The following is a 6062-nucleotide window of genomic DNA, read 5'->3' on the forward strand; positions in this document are numbered from 1 at the left end:
GGGATGTTGTCTAAATCCCCGAAAAGCAAAGGATTGAAAGAAAGTGTTTAAATGTCTCAATCTGTTGCATTTGGCATTGAATGCACTGGCATTTTAACAAGTTTAGCTATACTTTATTGGGTTTTCCAGACTCTTAAGCTATTTAACACTGATACCGTGCTCATGGAGAGCACTATTTCACACAAAATTTCCAATAACAGAATACTTGTCAAAAAATGAACTTGTACCACAGTTGATACATTTTGTTTGTTGTGGCAAGGCTGCTAAGGCCTTTCAGACTAATATTTTGATGCCCTGACTTATATTTTCTGCTTAAATGAGTGTTAGGCTGCATTGAAGAAAATCTGAGCCCTAACCCTAACTGCCCGAACCCTTAGCTAGGGTTAGAGTTAGTGTTATTAGAAAACATAGAGGATGTTTGATGGCATGGCTGAGGTTTAGGACAGAAGTGAAATGTAGGAAAAGTGTTATTTTAATGTTCTCTGCACATTTTTTTTCTTGCATATATGGCTCTATATACTGCATTGCCCTAAATGGGGATGTTGTCTAAATCCCCGAAAAGCAAAAGATTGAAAGAAAGTGTTTAAATGTCTCAATCTGTTGCATTTGGCATTGAATGCACTGGCATTTTAACAGGTGCAGCTACAATTTATTGGGTTTTCCAGACTCTTAAGCTATTTAACACTGATACCGTGCTCATGGAGAGCTCCATTTCACACAAAATTTCCAATAACAGAATACTTGTCAAAAAATGAACTTGTACCACAGTTGATACATTTTGTTTGTTGTGGCAAGGCTGCTAAGGCCTTTCAGACTAATATTTTGATGCCCTGACTTATATTTTCTGCTTAAATGAGTGTTAGGCTGCATTGAAGAAAATCTGAGCCCTAACCCTAACTGCCCGAACCCTTAGCTAGGGTTAGGGTTAGTGTTATTAGAAAACATAGAGGATGTTTGATGGCATGGCTGAGGTTTAGGACAGAAGTGAAATGTAGGAAAAGTGTTATTTTAATGTTCTCTGCACATTTTTTTTTCTTGCATATATGGCTCTATATACTGCATTGCCCTAAATGGGGATGTTGTCTAAATCCCCGAAAAGCAAAGGATTGAAAGAAAGTGTTTAAATGTCTCAATCTGTTGCATTTGGCATTGAATGCACTGGCATTTTAACAAGTTTAGCTATACTTTATTGGGTTTTCCAGACTCTTAAGCTATTTAAAACTGATACCGTGCTCATGGAGAGCACCATTTCACACAAAATTTCCAATAACAGAATACTTGTCAAAAAATGAACTTGTACCACAGTTGATACATTTTGTTTGTTGTGGCAAGGCTGCTAAGGCCTTTCAGACTAATATTTTGATGCCCTGACTTATATTTTCTGCTTAAATGAGTGTTAGGCTGCATTGAAGAAAATCTGAGCCCTAACCCTAACTGCCCGAACCCTTAGCTAGGGTTAGGGTTAGTGTTATTAGAAAACATAGAGGATGTTTGATGGCATGGCTGAGGTTTAGGACAGAAGTGAAATGTAGGAAAAGTGTTATTTTAATGTTCTCTGCACATTTTTTTTCTTGCATATATGGCTCTATATACTGCATTGCCCTAAATGGGGATGTTGTCTAAATCCCCGAAAAGCAAAGGATTGAAAGAAAGTGTTTAAATGTCTCAATCTGTTGCATTTGGCATTGAATGCACTGGCATTTTAACAAGTTTAGCTATACTTTATTGGGTTTTCCAGACTCTTAAGCTATTTAACACTGATACCGTGCTCATGGAGAGCACTATTTCACACAAAATTTCCAATAACAGAATACTTGTCAAAAAATGAACTTGTACCACAGTTGATACATTTTGTTTGTTGTGGCAAGGCTGCTAAGGCCTTTCAGACTAATATTTTGATGCCCTGACTTATATTTTCTGCTTAAATGAGTGTTAGGCTGCATTGAAGAAAATCTGAGCCCTAACCCTAACTGCCCGAACCCTTAGCTAGGGTTAGAGTTAGTGTTATTAGAAAACATAGAGGATGTTTGATGGCATGGCTGAGGTTTAGGACAGAAGTGAAATGTAGGAAAAGTGTTATTTTAATGTTCTCTGCACATTTTTTTTCTTGCATATATGGCTCTATATACTGCATTGCCCTAAATGGGGATGTTGTCTAAATCCCCGAAAAGCAAAAGATTGAAAGAAAGTGTTTAAATGTCTCAATCTGTTGCATTTGGCATTGAATGCACTGGCATTTTAACAGGTGCAGCTACAATTTATTGGGTTTTCCAGACTCTTAAGCTATTTAACACTGATACCGTGCTCATGGAGAGCTCCATTTCACACAAAATTTCCAATAACAGAATACTTGTCAAAAAATGAACTTGTACCACAGTTGATACATTTTGTTTGTTGTGGCAAGGCTGCTAAGGCCTTTCAGACTAATATTTTGATGCCCTGACTTATATTTTCTGCTTAAATGAGTGTTAGGCTGCATTGAAGAAAATCTGAGCCCTAACCCTAACTGCCCGAACCCTTAGCTAGGGTTAGGGTTAGTGTTATTAGAAAACATAGAGGATGTTTGATGGCATGGCTGAGGTTTAGGACAGAAGTGAAATGTAGGAAAAGTGTTATTTTAATGTTCTCTGCACATTTTTTTTTCTTGCATATATGGCTCTATATACTGCATTGCCCTAAATGGGGATGTTGTCTAAATCCCCGAAAAGCAAAGGATTGAAAGAAAGTGTTTAAATGTCTCAATCTGTTGCATTTGGCATTGAATGCACTGGCATTTTAACAAGTTTAGCTATACTTTATTGGGTTTTCCAGACTCTTAAGCTATTTAACACTGATACCGTGCTCATGGAGAGCACTATTTCACACAAAATTTCCAATAACAGAATACTTGTCAAAAAATGAACTTGTACCACAGTTGATACATTTTGTTTGTTGTGGCAAGGCTGCTAAGGCCTTTCAGACTAATATTTTGATGCCCTGACTTATATTTTCTGCTTAAATAAGTGTTAGGCTGCATTGAAGAAAATCTGAGCCCTAACCCTAACTGCCCGAACCCTTAGCTAGGGTTAGGGTTAGTGTTATTAGAAAACATAGAGGATGTTTGATGGCATGGCTGAGGTTTAGGACAGAAGTGAAATGTAGGAAAAGTGTTATTTTAATGTTCTCTGCACATTTTTTTTTCTTGCATATATGGCTCTATATACTGCATTGCCCTAAATGGGGATGTTGTCTAAATCCCCGAAAAGCAAAAGATTGAAAGAAAGTGTTTAAATGTCTCAATCTGTTGCATTTGGCATTGAATGCACTGGCATTTTAACAGGTGCAGCTACAATTTATTGGGTTTTCCAGACTCTTAAGCTATTTAACACTGATACCGTGCTCATGGAGAGCACCATTTCACACAAAATTTCCAATAACAGAATACTTTTCAAAAAATGAACTTGTACCACAGTTGATACATTTTGTTTGTTGTGGCAAGGCTGCTAAGGCCTTTCAGACTAATATTTTGATGCCCTGACTTATATTTTCTGCTTAAATGAGTGTGAGGCTGCATTGAAGAAAATCTGAGCCCTAACCCTAACTGCCCGAACCCTTAGCTAGGGTTAGGGTTAGTGTTATTAGAAAACATAGAGAATGTTTGATGGCATGGCTGGGGCTTAGGACAGAAGTGAAATGTAGGAAAAGTGTTATTTTAATGTTCTCTGCACATTTTTTTTTTCTTGCATATATGGCTCTATATACTGCATTGCCCTAAATGGGGATGTTGTCTAAATCCCCGAAAAGCAAAAGATTGAAAGAAAGTGTTTAAATGTCTCAATCTGTTGCATTTGGCATTGAATGCACTGGCATTTTAACAGGTGCAGCTACAATTTATTGGGTTTTCCAGACTCTTAAGCTATTTAACACTGATACCGTGCTCATGGAGAGCACCATTTCACACAAAATTTCCAATAACAGAATACTTGTCAAAAAATGAACTTGTACCACAGTTGATACATTTTGTTTGTTGTGGCAAGGCTGCTAAGGCCTTTCAGACTAATATTTTGATGCCCTGACTTATATTTTCTGCTTAAATGAGTGTTAGGCTGCATTGAAGAAAATCTGAGCCCTAACCCTAACTGCCCGAACCCTTAGCTAGGGTTAGGGTTAGTGTTATTAGAAAACATAGAGGATGTTTGATGGCATGGCTGAGGTTTAGGACAGAAGTGAAATGTAGGAAAAGTGTTATTTTAATGTTCTCTGCACATTTTTTTTTTCTTGCATATATGGCTCTATATACTGCATTGCCCTAAATGGGGATGTTGTCTAAATCCCCGAAAAGCAAAAGATTGAAAGAAAGTGTTTAAATGTCTCAATCTGTTGCATTTGGCATTGAATGCACTGGCATTTTAACAGGTGCAGCTACAATTTATTGGGTTTTCCAGACTCTTAAGCTATTTAACACTGATACCGTGCTCATGGAGAGCACCATTTCACACAAAATTTCCAATAACAGAATACTTGTCAAAAAATGAACTTGTACCACAGTTGATACATTTTGTTTGTTGTGGCAAGGCTGCTAAGGCCTTTCAGACTAATATTTTGATGCCCTGACTTATATTTTCTGCTTAAATGAGTGGTAGGCTGCATTGAAGAAAATCTGAGCCCTAACCCTAACTGCCCGAACCCTTAGCTAGGGTTAGGGTTAGTGTTATTAGAAAACATAGAGGATGTTTGATGGCATGGCTGGGGTTTAGGACAGAAGTGAAATGTAGGAAAAGTGTTATTTTAATGTTCTCTGCACATTTTTTTTTTCTTGCATATATGGCTCTATGTACTGCATTGCCCTAAATGGGGATGTTGTCTAAATCCCCGAAAAGCAAAAGATTGAAAGAAAGTGTTTAAATGTCTCAATCTGTTGCATTTGGCATTGAATGCACTGGCATTTTTACAGGTGCAGCTACAGTTTATTGGGTTTTCCAGACTCTTAAGCTATTTAACACTGATACCGTGCTCATGGAGAGCACCATTTCACACAAAATTTCCAATAACAGAATACTTGTCAAAAAATGAACTTGTACCACAGTTGATACATTTTGTTTGTTGTGGCAAGGCTGCTAAGGCCTTTCAGACCAATATTTTGATGCCCTAACTTATATTTTCTGCTTAAATGAGTGTTAGGCTGCATTGAAGAAAATCTGAGCCCTAACCCTAACTGCCCGAACCCTTAGCTAGGGTTAGGGTTAGTGTTATTAGAAAACATAGAGGATGTTTGATGGCATGGCTGAGGTTTAGGACAGAAGTGAAATGTAGGAAAAGTGTTATTTTAATGTTCTCTGCACATTTTTTTTTCTTGCATATATGGCTCTATATACTGCATTGCCCTAAATGGGGATGTTGTCTAAATCCCCGAAAAGCAAAGGATTGAAAGAAAGTGTTTAAATGTCTCAATCTGTTGCATTTGGCATTGAATGCACTGGCATTTTAACAAGTTTAGCTATACTTTATTGGGTTTTCCAGACTCTTAAGCTATTTAACACTGATACTGTGCTCATGGAGAGCAGCATTTCACACAAAATTTCCAATGACAGAATACTTGTCAAAAAATGAACTTGTACCACAGTTGATACATTTTGTTTGTTGTGGCAAGGCTGCTAAGGCCTTTCAGACTAATATTTTGATGCCCTGACATATATTTTCTGCTTAAATGAGTGTTAGGCTGCATTGAAGAAAATCTGAGCCCTAACCCTAACTGCCCAAACCCTTAGCTAGGGCTAGGGTTAGTGTTATTAGAAAACATAGAGGATGTTTGATGGCATTGCTGAGGTTTAGGACAGAAGTGAAATGTAGGAAAAGTGTTATTTTAATGTTCTCTGCACATTTTTTTTTCTTGCATATATGGCTCTATATACTGCATTGCCCTAAATGGGGATGTTGTCTAAATCCCCGAAAAGCAAAAGATTGAAAGAAAGTGTTTAAATGTCTCAATCTGTTGCATTTGGCATTGAATGCACTGGCATTTTAACAGGTGCAGCTACAATTTATTGGGTTTTCCAGACTCTTAAGCTATTTAACACTGATAC

The sequence above is a fragment of the Lepisosteus oculatus genome, chromosome 27 (genome assembly GCF_040954835.1).
Source record: "Lepisosteus oculatus isolate fLepOcu1 chromosome 27, fLepOcu1.hap2, whole genome shotgun sequence".
Lineage (NCBI taxonomy): Eukaryota > Metazoa > Chordata > Actinopteri > Semionotiformes > Lepisosteidae > Lepisosteus > Lepisosteus oculatus.